Source organism: Xiphias gladius, chromosome 16, assembly GCF_016859285.1.
Source record: "Xiphias gladius isolate SHS-SW01 ecotype Sanya breed wild chromosome 16, ASM1685928v1, whole genome shotgun sequence".
NCBI classification, from domain to species: domain Eukaryota; kingdom Metazoa; phylum Chordata; class Actinopteri; order Istiophoriformes; family Xiphiidae; genus Xiphias; species Xiphias gladius.
The window spans coordinates 3,407,780-3,421,131 of NC_053415.1; the positions used below are offsets into that span (position 1 = coordinate 3,407,780).

General features: G+C 39.5%; 1 protein-coding gene across 1 annotated transcript in view; it reads left to right on the forward strand.

Moving 5' to 3' along the window:
• Nucleotides 1–13,352, forward strand: part of LOC120801336 (inactive dipeptidyl peptidase 10-like) — a 201,847-nt gene that overhangs the window by 778 nt on the left and 187,717 nt on the right. The window lies entirely within an intron of this gene.

Sequence of the window (13,352 nt, forward strand, 5' to 3'; positions counted from 1 at the left end):
GTCTGTACACGGCAGCACCCGCATTGTCTTCACATTGTGCACCTGAACCTGGGATGAAGGAGTGTGGAATTTTTGTGCTGGTGTGTGCGCGGTTTCTTGTCATGCAGTGTGTGTGTTTGTGTGTGCGCGCGCACGCACACGCTCGCGTTTGTCTATGTGTGTGTTACTCAACAGCGGTATCGATTCTGCCGCGGGTCCTGCATCACTTTTCAACCTCGATGTCCCACCAGAGAAATGTAGCTTGGGGCAAATGTATCGATCCTCTTCCCCACTATCCCAAAGGGCTCTAATTTTGGAATACAAGGCTGAATGTGATAATTAGTGGCGTACAACTTGAGAAGAAAATTGGGTGAAAATATGACATCGGTTAATTGGATCCGTGATGCTTTTTTCTCGTGGTGTTTCAACATTTCTGGCAGGGGGAAATCAGATAATGCGCTGCCCTGCTTGTGGGTTCTGCGCTGTGAGACCCCATCACCAGCCATGACTGACTGCTTGCAGAGCCATGTGTGCCCCTGATGCTGGGGTCTTTCTCTGTGACCCTTGTGCCGAAGCCAGCTCTTCATCTGTCATCTGCCTGTGCTGCTGCTGATGTAGCTCAAACGCATAGAGGCGTTGGTGGCTGATTTTGACCAACCGTCCAACCATTTTATCAGCCACAAAAAAAAGATGCTTATAAAAGGCACTTTGTTTAAAGTGAGATTGTGGCTCTCACGTTGTATGGTTTAGATTAGTGCCGGGTATTTACCGGATGCAGACCTCTAAATGTATCGACTGTTTCGAGTATTTCAAGCATTGAGCATTGTGTGCCTTTTCGGCCACAAGAGTGCAGGGCAAACAAACATGAAATGGAGTGGAATTTAAACAATATGTTTTATTATCCTCCCAAAATATTAAGCTTTAGGCTACATAAACCTGATAACTTATGAAATCAATCAAAGTGTTTTTACTTAAGTTACTTTGATAACTTTGTAGATGCTACGTGTGTATTATTTTCGCTGTAAATGAACCAAAAAGCTTGCAACTTGTATGTGTGACTTAACCAAACTGCAGCAGTGAGTCCCTCCAAACCCTGCAGACAGCAGGAATCAGGAGAAAGATCCAGAGGCTGACAAGCTAACAAGTTGACAGGCTAACAATCAGTCTACTGTTTGTACGTGAATGAATCCGGGAAACCCTGACGCTCTCGAGAGATGTCTTTGGCATTCTTCTTAGTGCAGTTCAGCATGTATGGAACGTACTGAGGGTAGCGAGTCTTTACGAGAACCAGAATGAGCATCAAGTTGAGAACATGGGTTTGTATGGGTTGGTTGTTGTGAACGGTCTCAGCAGCGAGCGTTTTTATTTTCAGTGTTTTCCCCCTTTATTGCTTTGGGTTAGCTAATGTTGTGTAGACTGAATAAGACTGAAACTGTGCTGTAGTCTATTGCTCTTTGCGCTCTTAAGCTCTTCAGTACTTGCAACCCGGGCAGCTATGTTTTGGAATCAAATTATAATTGTGGTTTATTTCAACTTGTTTCTTGTTTACATAGCTTTGGCCAACATAGGTTCATTGCTTAGAGTCAGATGGTGGAAGAAGCACAATCCGTCCAATAACCAGGCAGGTTGTAAACAAGCCAAAAGTTGTCTAACCCACTTTACTTCGGAGTAAAACTGAAAGTGAGCACACTTAAAATGTTTTTAATAATAGCTTATTACACACAGGAAAACTGTAAGTGCACAACTACAAATACCACAAGTCAAAGTTTAACCAGGAAATTGGTCTGCAAAATTTGGGTAATACTTTTACCATTTGTTTTCTACTCCAAATAAGTTTGACTAACTGGCGAGTTTGACCTACTTTTAGCATTGTTCTGATGTCAGCAATTCCCTTGGTGAGTACAATGGTAACATAAGTGATAGAAAGAATGGCCCAAGCTACGACGAGTCAAGATGTATTGTTACTATTAATCAGTATTATCCCTCCGAGCTCTGAAAAAATGGAATTTAAAACGCAAGTATTTCTGTATAACATTTAAATATTAATGACAAAATAAGCAACAATTAAATCAAAGTTAAAGAAACATCTCTAGGTATTACTTACTTTGATACTCCAAACTACAGTTAATCTGCTTCCTCAGGAGTGTGTGGGTGTGGTTTAATTGACAGCGACAACACGACACACCGTCATCACATTTTGATTCAAACACCAGTGTATCACATAGTGGATATAAATGTAAACAAAGGTGGGGGCCAAAAAATCACTGAAAGTCCATTGATTTTCCTTTCTGTAAGAGCTTAGAGAAAATATGCAAGTATATGCATAGTCACAAAGCATGTTGGCATTACTTTTTTAAATTTTTTACGGTCATTGTCATTGTCGACATCTCTACACTTTATGGTTTGAGCTCTGTTCAAAACCAAGTTGGTAGTGCTTGATAGGTAATGAGCCGCATCACTGAGAAAGACTATAACCAAGTGGTAAACCTTCCTAACTGCATGAGACCATTTATAGGATTAGAGTTTCACAGTCAGTCAGGATTGAGGAATCCATTCCCATCAGTTTGATTTGAAGTATCTACAAACTGTCACAGTGGCCAGGATGGTCGTTTGGGAGTTTGTGACTGATTTAAACCAATGAAGATCAATGAAGGTAATTAGAAAAAGCAGTCAATTAGCTTTGACAGCCAAGGAAAAGAAAACAGACAGGGCAGAAATGACAGGTATTCAGTGGACTAAAATTTGTTGTCAAACACTCTGAACAGAAGAAAAAAAGGTAGTATCTTGTTCTTACTGTTGTGTTTAGTCCATGTCAAATACTTGTGTTTATGAGGACGGTTTTAAAATGGCAGAGAAGGAAGTGAACAGAAACGGTGTTGCCCAGGTGAAATAGAAGAATTAGAGGATTGACAGAGCTTGTATTATTTTTTGTCCTGACAAAAAACTGTAGCTGTCGTGACGCTTCACTACCGCTTGATGTACTGGCACATACACATAGATAGATTGTCTGAACAAATATAAAAACCAAAACACCAATATTCTACAGTGACAGACTTGCTGATCCAAAATTGTTGTAGGATCTTTGCTTTCTTTCAGTGACGATAAACAGAGCTTGAATTACAATACATTCCTTGAGAATATTCAGCCTCATTTTCTGTTGCTTAAACAGTTGCCGTGGGCTGATGCCCTGATGGTTTGCAGGAGTGCCTGCTTACAAAAAGACATTTTCTAAATCTCTGTGTGCTGCACTGTTGTCTTTCACTGCCTGTCTTTTTACTTTTAGGGAAAATGAACCGGAGGTACATTCACAATTCGTATTGCATAAAATTTCACCAAATTATAGACGCGGGGAGCAGTGGTTTGGAGTGTCTGATGTGCTGAAGGATCTACTTTAGCTAGGCATGATGCACCTTGCCTCCAGCTCACAGCAGACCTGTCTCAGAAATTAGTGAAACAAGAAAGGATCATGGTCAGGATTTAGAACTCCAAAACTCCTCTGTGTTGCACAAAAAAATGCTAATCTCTCCATGTCTGACCCCCGTCGTCTGACGCTGAGGTCTTAACGGCTCTCTGTTATCCTCTTAAATGCCCCCTTTTCATATCATAGCTCTGTCCTTACGTCACTAGCCCAGATAAGAAATCCAATTAGGACGAGGCAGCAGATTTTTCGTGGGTCTTAACTGCTTGGGTCTCACCAAGTTTAACAAGGCTGGATGCAGCCCGAGGCTCGTGTCATCAGCAGTCCTTGAAAGTGTCAGGTCCACCCACATGCAGAGTGCAGCTATAAACTGGGATTGTCAGGGAAGCAGGGAGCCATGTCAGTGGTCCTCTCCTAGTGAGCACATCAGTGATGGGAGCACAAGGATGTGTAAAAGAATGTGCTATATTTCTCAAGCCACGCGGTAACACTGTGGATTTACACAGTAGGGATCTCAACAGGAAGTTTGGTAAGAATGACACTCAGTGATTTATGTAAGTGCAAAGGACTGAGCCTCTTTTTTTGAAATACCAATTTTAGCATCCAGTTTCATTATGACAAGATAAAGTACATCTGAGTGTGAGTGTATGGCTGTATGCAACAGCCAGTACCTTCAAGACATTTATATGTATAGTCACATCATTTTTAAGGTTCTTGAGTCACAAAAATTTGGTGTAGGCTCACAATTAAACCCTCTGTACATGCAGACAGATATACGCATAGACAGTTTTTAGACATATATATATATATATATATATATATATATATATAAAAATTTATATTTTTATTTTTTTTATTTATATAAATATATATATATATATATATATTTGCATAAGCATGGTTCTGTTTTTATAAATTGCAGTCAGTCCAAACATGCAGACCAATACCTCGGGCAATTCAGTCATTTGTATCCTGACATTATCACTATCATTGCGTCAAGTCTGATGGTGCTGGACCATGAGGATAAAGAATATGCTTTGAGACAAATCATTTCCATGGGAAGTGTATTGAAGTTCCTGAACCTGTATCCCATCCTGTGACCAAAAATGTTTCTTACACTTAAACGTGCTTTTTGAGCTGTAAACTAAATGATATGACTCTACTGTGATGAAGCACATCGATGCTGGTGTAGATATTGACTTTTCTTACCAAAGTTATAAAAATCTGCATTTCATGGCTTGAAAGTGACTCAACACGTCATCTACTTTTTTAAATTATCCTGAGCCTTGCAAGGCCAGTGCTGACATGGAGCCAACCCTTGAGGACTCCTTTACGTCATTAAATTTATATAAAAAAAAAAAGAATGTTAACACCCTCTAATCAGAGGTGGGTGGCCCACTTTTCCCAGCACCCATCCTTGAGTGGGAGTCTCTGAAACCATGTTCATTTTCAAATATATACTGATCGAGACTCATCATTCACAGTAAGTTCACGCTATTTTTTGCTAACCCTCTACTGTTTTTCAATTTTGGCGCGTTGGTTCGGATTCGTGATTTGACGACTGTAGAAACACCACCGGCCTGCATTCTTTCCCTTCTGCTAGCTACAAAGAAACCTGTTGAGTGTCTCTTATAAAGGGAATAGTGAATGAATGACTGAGGGAGCAAATTCAGCCACAGCCAGGGAGTCAGCCAGGATTCCAAGCATTTGGATTCAGCCTTTGAAAGTAGGTGCACATACACAAGCCTTATTTCCACTCTTAAAAATAGCCATAAATGGGTGCACAAAGGCCCCTAACCAGTTGTTTTCATATTAATGCTTTTGCCTCCTTCACCAGTCTTTGGACATTCCAATGAAAATAACAACAAAGAAGAAACAATTTCATTGATTTGTCTTGTGGCATCAGCAAGGTTCTCCTACAAAGTCAGAGCAGCTGTCATTATGTGTGGCTATTACACACGGCTGTGGCTATTTAGAGTCAGACTTTGAAACCCCTGTTTTACAGCACTGCAAAAGACTTTAAAAAGAGGCTGAAAATAAAGGATACATTTAAAATACATAAAAACAGGGAAATCAAAGAGGCCTTTAACTGAATGAAAAAAAAAATAAAGTTGAGCTCACAAACCTAATTAATTAAATGCACCACTGATTGTTATAATATTTTATCACTAGATTATATCTAATATTGTATTGATCATATCTGCTAGACCATGTGACACGCACCTTGCACTAGAAAACAATGTATCCACATGGTCTATAGTGTTGCTGAGGCGTCATCTCATGGCTTGTTCTTTTATTAATACCAGTTTATATGGAGGAAGTGGTGTCTGCATGTTTTTCGTGTGCACACATTGTTTATACATCTGGCCTCAGGGGATTTCTCTGACTAACTCACCTAATCAGTGGAAATACTTTCAGATAATGTCATTAGTTCTATATTTTCTCTTGACTGATCGCCATTTTTAAGAGCAAATTGAACAAGATAACATTGTTGACAGCTAATTTCATACTGGTTTACCAATATTTATTGATTGCAAATTTAGTTTACTCAGAAATAATTATTTGGAAGATGATTTACTCTGTATTATGCTAGCCCAGTGGAACAAAAATACACTGCATTGTCTGTTGTGTAGTCCATGAAAAGTACCTCAGAATAGAGCATTTTTGTCACAGTAGATATATTCAGAGTTTAAACACTGATGTGCTTTGATCCAGCTCAAAGAGCGCCTGTTTCAGTTAAAGTAATTTGACAAGTTCTTATGGTGCTGCTGAAGTGAAAGCCAGCCAGATTTTAAAGATAGGAAATGAGGACAATGCTGATGGTGACTAAGCTGTAATCAAACTCTGTCCTGAGTCAGAAAAAAAAACAGTCTTAAGTTTCAAATTTCTACTGTTATGTCTACTTCTGAAGCATCAGTGAGGTTGTTAAACAGTTTAATGTAAAACTTGTCCATCATAAAAGTTTGTACCTTCAATCTGATATGCCAAATCCCGACAGATGTTACATGTATTTTCTACTTCAAATGATGCTGGCTAGATTACCTTTAGTTGCTCTGTATTGCGTGATGTGTTTTTTTGTCAAAGTGGCAATCTCGAAGATTTCAGTCCTGGTTAATTTGGCGACACCTGCAGTTACAGGTGGTAACAGCAAATGCAGTTTAATACAGCAGAGGCCAATACTACGAAGCATCATTTGGGGTTAGCGAAGTAACCAGGTTTAACCCTGAGTTTCAGTTTTACACCAGCAGTTCACTTCTTAGCGAGGTACATCGCAATGGTAACATATGCTGCTCACCTAACCTGCTCCGGAACAGGTAATGTTCGAGATAACAGATCAACTTGTATAAAAACTGACCTATCAAGTTTCTTGGAAAATGGCATCACCATTCGTACAAGATCCCGTGGATCTCGATGCACAGATCTTGGGAGGGTTTCCTAGGAGGACAAGAGTGTTCTGAGATCAGCAAAACCCTTTGGATTTCCCTGACAATATTTTATATAAGTGACCCTCATTACTGCGGAGGGCCAGCTCCACAGTAGGAGTGTACTCCTGTATTGGAAGGCCCCCTCCTGTCTTCTTCATTTCATTTTTTTCCTTTAGGCTGTAAGCGATGACAAAGCCATTTCACTGTGCTTCTCTATACCAATATTATCCTACAGCATAGACTGATTGAAGCACTAAAGCCTTGTAGTAGTTGTACTTTGAAGATACCAAGTAAGTATCACTTTGAATGATGTTTTTATATTTATTTTTTAATTTCCTGTGACTACTTCATAATAAAATCAACTCGAGTGTCGCCAGTTAAATGTTTTTAAGGTGAAGTTGCAGCAGTAGGAAATGTTTGGTTTGCATTAGCAGTAACTTAATACAACATGTCTGTGGTGTCGCCACAGACACCAGTTGGTAATACTGATAATATATAAATATCGCATACTTTCATCAGTGGGTCATAGGCTGAATCACCATTCTATTACCTCACTCAGCGATAGATCGTGACTTAACCGACATTTATTTGCATGAAAATCTTTGAGGTTGCAACTTAAAAAGACAGAAGAATATCAAATGATGAAGAATGTTCATAGACTACAGATAGAACACAGATAGAATCCCTTGTCTGGAAAATATTCTCTGAAAAATATTGATTTCAAAACATTTCACTTTCAGTTATATTTGACATTGTATGTATACAGCGGCTCCCTCAGATGCACTTTTCCCTATGAGGTTTTTCTATCACTGGCAGGAAGACCAGCAATGTTTGCAGTCTCTCTGCCAGCATACACCATCGATAGCTCTCATCTCTGTAACTCAGCACACTGGATGCTCAACAACTCAGCCAGCAGGTTATTGAACCTGCGAGGCGTTCCCCTTTTCTCAAGATCTATCACATAAACAGTCTTTAAAAACTGCTTGGGACTGGCTTGCTCTGGGTGTAATAGATTGCTGGAATCAGTCTCATAAGAATGATTGCATTGGTTCTTGAGTCGGTGAGCCTATAAATTATAGAGCTTGCCAACTGATCTCAGTATATCCTCCCCTCTGACTACATCTCTCATTCCCAAGTCTCACCAAGGAATAAGTGATAGTTGTGTTGCTAATTTGTTTTACAGTTGAGACATACCTGCCACTCATTTGCATAAGAGCGTGTTCTCCTGAGAAGGCTTATTTGTCCCTGTAAAGAAAAAAAATATTACATGATATAACCTGTCATTTTCTAAGCTGTGCATATTATACTTGCCCTCATGGGTCCGATAGAGTCCTTACTGCTGCTTAATGACTTCCCACTTGAAGCTGTAAAGTAGATGCTCCAGAGAACACAATAGATTTTGGTGGTATTGAGAAAAAAAGCAATTAGCCAATCAAACATTCACTGAAAATGTACAAAGCAAAGTGTATATGAGATGTTAGTGGCACAGTTCTGCCCAAAAGCTTTTCTGGAGGTCACAGTTTCCACCTAAATGTTTCTACTTTGAAAACACAATCAGAAAGATTTAAGAGTTCATTCATGTGCTGAGTTTGCTTTATATTATTTTATTGTAAGTGTGTTGGTGTATGAGAAAATGCCATTTACATGTAATTTAGCAAGTTAATTAAAACATGAGGTCATACTGTTTTTTTAAATATAAAATATACCTAATCATTAGTTTTCCAAAGATTTTGTAAAAAGTTTTATTTGTGTATCTGTCTAATAAAGCCCTTGAAAGTCATGTCGGTGAGATTATGTCAGGCCCAAATGGGCTTCAGAGCCCGCTGTGCAGGGAAATTAATAGGTGTGAAGGTATCATGAAACGCTAGCAGGATGCTCTGAATCCTGGAGTGCATATTACTAAAATTCCAGAGGAATTTTGGTAAGAAAATAATTAGCAAAGCACTGGCTATGCTGTATGCTATATATGGCCAGAATGGATGTTATGCAACAGCTCAGTGATCAGTTAAAGTTTATTACATTTACAAATCTAAAGAAGAACCCATACGGAGTTAAATTCCTGTTCTAAAATCCTTTCCATAAGATCCCACAGGTGTTATTTGTTTAGGTTTGTTATTTGCTTGATTGTTGTCTGTCATGGTTTTCTGTGGTGTTTCCATATGGCAGTAACATATGTTTTTGATTGCAGGAGAAATGCTTAGAAACACGATTTTGACTTGATCCCATTTCCAAGAAGCCATCTACTGAAAACAAGCTTTCTCTGGGGTCTCAGGTCTCTCACTTGAATGTATGTTGGATAATATGGCAGGGAGTAGGGGGAAATCTGATTCTGGACCAACTCCTTGGAAGGTGGGGTTTTAGAGTTGTCACGCTATTATAGTACATGTAAATGCATCACCCTATTTCTTAAATTAGCTTGATTTCTTACAGTTGTAAGAATGTGGTTTCTGTACATGTTTTTTATTCATATGAAAAACATTGACAAGCACAACTAGTTGCAACATTTATGAAGCTTTTTGGAGAACACCCAATTCCTTTAAGGGAAATTTAGGTCTTGGTACAAGGAACACAAGGTGCTCTTGCAGCAACTATTTACATATTCTGTAAACGTGTTGATATGGGCCTGTAATGCTCTCCAGAATTATGGCAATTTATTTTACATTAAGAAGGCCACATCAAGACACTTACAGGCAAGCAGTTATCCAAAAAATAGTGTGGCATAACGTTATGTCTCCAATTTGCCAGAAGGTTTATGAGAAGTGGTAAAAACATTTTTTCCAAAACTCTGAGAATGGCATAATATCTGTGGAGTTTGAAACGGGTTTCGTGTATAAAGGATTTACCTGCCTGGTGCTGCTTGTAAACACCCACTTGCATGCTGTACTTGCAGATTGTGTTCCCAGGTCGCGCCACCATTCAAACCACTTCTGTTTTTAGCTTCAGTGAATCGGTGGCAGAGGGAGAGCACAGAGGACAGCCGGCGGACAGAGCTTGATGCTCACTAGCGTGATATTAATTGAAAAGTGAGGTTGTTTTATCCCTCGTGATCATCTGTTCAACCCTTCTGAGAACCGTCCTCATAGGTATCTTTCTGTTCTGAGATCACTGCTTCAAGTTTTGCCGCTTGTTTCCAGAAGCCAGCAGCTCTCTCCCACTACCAGCAGCAAAATTCCAGGAAAAGCCGACTGGGTTATTTGACTGACTGGACTGTAAGACTATGACTGACTTGTAAGTAAATTACCTTTTTTTTTTTTTTAAATTAAAAAATACTTAACTATACTTAAACTTTGCTCAGCGGACCATTAATTATGGACTTTTGAGGTGGAGTTTTTTTTTTTAATGTTATTGTTTTTTTCTGTGTGGTTCTTGAGGTTGAGGGGTTGTTTGGATTGGTTTTTTTGGGGGGGGGTGGGGGTTAAACAAAAACAAATTGGTTCAAATAAATGGAAATGTTTGCTTTAAGACTTTTTTGTGTTGTCCTTGTTTGAGGTTAATTTGTGTTCAGTGTGTAAGGTGTAAGTGTGATTAAACTTGCATCCTTTGTTGAGGGTTGACTAAAATTTTTAATGAGAAAAGAACAACCAGACAAATTGACTTGAGACAAAGTCTTAAATGCCAGGAGAGAGACCTGGCTGGTACCCCAAATAAACAAAAGTAATATATACTAAGTCAAACCATCACAACATGTTGAACCACGGTTTCAGGTACATGTAAGAAAAATAGAAAAATATCTTTCTATGGCACACAACTCAGAGAGACGGTTCCTTATAGCTCAATATTTATATGTTAAAAGACTAACATGAAATGATATGTTTATTTACTGTATATTTCAATGATGACACTTTAAATTCATGCTAAGGGTGCGTAGTCTCACTCCACTATTGAACCTTACAGGTCATACACAAACAGTCCGAGGTCTTAGCAACATTGCCACAGTTGCAGCAGCACTACACATCAAACAAGCAAGACTATGACAGCGTGCAGCTCAGGGAACATTTTATTCTACTCTCTCACATATCTGCTACTCGATATTGGCAAGCATAAGCTGCACCCGTAGCCGGAGGTGGAAGCCTTTTAAGGAAACAATTCAGCAAAACAACTTACACAAAAATTTTATAACTAATATGATTATGGCCTACTTACCAAGCTAAGTAGCTGTGGCTCAGACTGGGCTTAATAAAGCTGCATATGGTGTTTTCAAGATGAATGGAATCTCTTTCCACTCTATCTTGCATTTCTTGGTAAGGTTCCTTCTCAGAAGCACTTGGCATTGCCCAAAGAGGGCTGTGGAAATTACTGAGCAGTGTTTTCACTCTCCACTTCCCATCATTTGTAGATGTGGAGCTGTCTGTGTGTTTGAGAATGAGCTGTTGGGCAACAGTGAACTCAGCATCAACAAGACTGGTTCCAGTCAGCGCAAGCAGGGGTTTCACCTTTTCTGGGTCCAGAAAAGTGGTGCTCTCTGGGTAAGTGAAGAAATGGATTTCCTCTCCAAAGGGGTGTGCCATTTCCCCATTAACTGCATCAATGCAACTGTAAAACAGCCCCTGTTGCTCTATGATCTCCTGGTTTTCTTGTGTTCCTGATGTCTGCAGAAACATAGTCATCCAAGTCTCTGTTGACTGTGTGCTTTCTCTTGGTCTGGCAGCTGTCAGTAGCTTCTGTCTGCTCAGCACACTCACTCCACAACTCCATGACCACTTTCTTGGTGCACAGGACCTTAACGCACTCTGTGGCAGTATTCATGAGCTGGACTACTGTTTGGAAGTCCATGCCCAACGACTGTAGTAGCCTGTTGGCTGGCTCAAGAATGGATGATATCTTAGTCACCATAATAGTGTGAAATCTTAAGCTGGGATTGGATATTATATTTAGCAACCCTGCTGCCTCCATCCTTGTGTCCGCAGGAAATGAGTTTTCAACATCAATCAGCACTTCAGATTTATCCTGAAAGGATTTCAGAATTATCTAAACCGTGGCCAGGTGCCATATCCAGAGCTGTTTCAGTACATGCTTCAGTGAATTTTTCCTGATATTGGGCTGCAATTGGGCTTCCATGTGAATTTTTACAGGAAACTACAGATACTGAATAAATCCTAAATAGTCCTCTCACAGGACATGGTATGAACAACGACCACGGGGGCAATTTTTGCCGGCTCATGGTCTTTTTCAAGGGTATACTCAAACATTGATACGAATAACCCACTGGCAGACTGTGCCATACATTCCAAAGAGTCATGGTCACCTCTGAAAGGTAGATGACTTTATAGCCAGAAATGTCAAAATGTCAGTGATGGAGCCCAAATAACATCTTTTGTGAGGAAGCTGATCTTTGTGCACAAGCATTGGGATTTCCTGACCAGTCTCAATGCAGATTTGTTTTTGTCACCCAAGTCTCTGACGAACTATATGGTCCTTAGAAGAGCTGTGTTTGTTCAGTCCCTTGTCCTTATGAGAGGCATGTTTCAAGTCTTTGAAGCCTTTTACTGTAAATATTAAATCAGATGATGCATGGGGCGGCATCGCCTCTCACAGAGTATTCAAGCCAGGGTCTGTTTTGGTACAACAGACTTCTTGTTAGCTCCATGGTCAATTATGCTCAGCGTTACTGATGTTAGACTTTACAGTGCTGGTTTGTTTTTAGAGGGAGAATAACAATGACTCCGGGTATTGTGCACCTTTCAGGCCAGGAGTGGAGGGCACACTGATATGCCAGTGTTGAGTGGAAGTAAAACAATATTTGTATCATAATCACCCCAAAATATTAATCTGTCGGTTACATAAAGCGGATAACTTATGAAATCGATATGTGTTTTTACTTAAAAACTTTTACTAAAGTTACTGTGATAAAATGTGTTGACGCTACATGTGTATTATTTTTACAGTAAATAAACAAAAATCTACCAACTAGTATGTTGTATTATGCCAGTAGCAGATATAAGAAATTATCTGGAGACGATATAAAGTATTTTTCATAATGCAAAACAATAACTTACAGTTACAGACCCTGAGAGTTGTGTAACTTAATCAAACTGCAGCAGCGCCTCTTGCAGGTGGCAGGAGCCAGGAGCCAGGAGTACTATCCACAGGCTAACAAGATAACAGATTAACAAGCACTGCGTCTACTTTCTGACTCTGACATGAACGAATCTGGCAAGCCCCAAAGCCGCCAAGCGGTCTTTTCAGCATTCTTTGGCATTCTCATACAGGCTCAGTTCGGCATGTATGGGAAATGCATGGGGCAGCGAGTCTGTATGAGAGCTAGTCTCAGCAGCAGTACGCAGAGCTATGGTAATCCCAGAGGGGAAAACATTTTAGCTTGCACTGTTACACTGCCACCACAAATACTATCACTTAAGTATCTAGACTATTGCCACCCCGGTCTTGATTTGTCAATTCCAAAACATAAAAACATTTCCTTTTAACTGTCTGGCCTTGGATTTTCTGAATTTTTAAGCAATACACAAAAGAAAATATTTCACCTTTTAATATTTTTCAGAAGCTAAAAATCTTTTATTCCTAGGTATTTT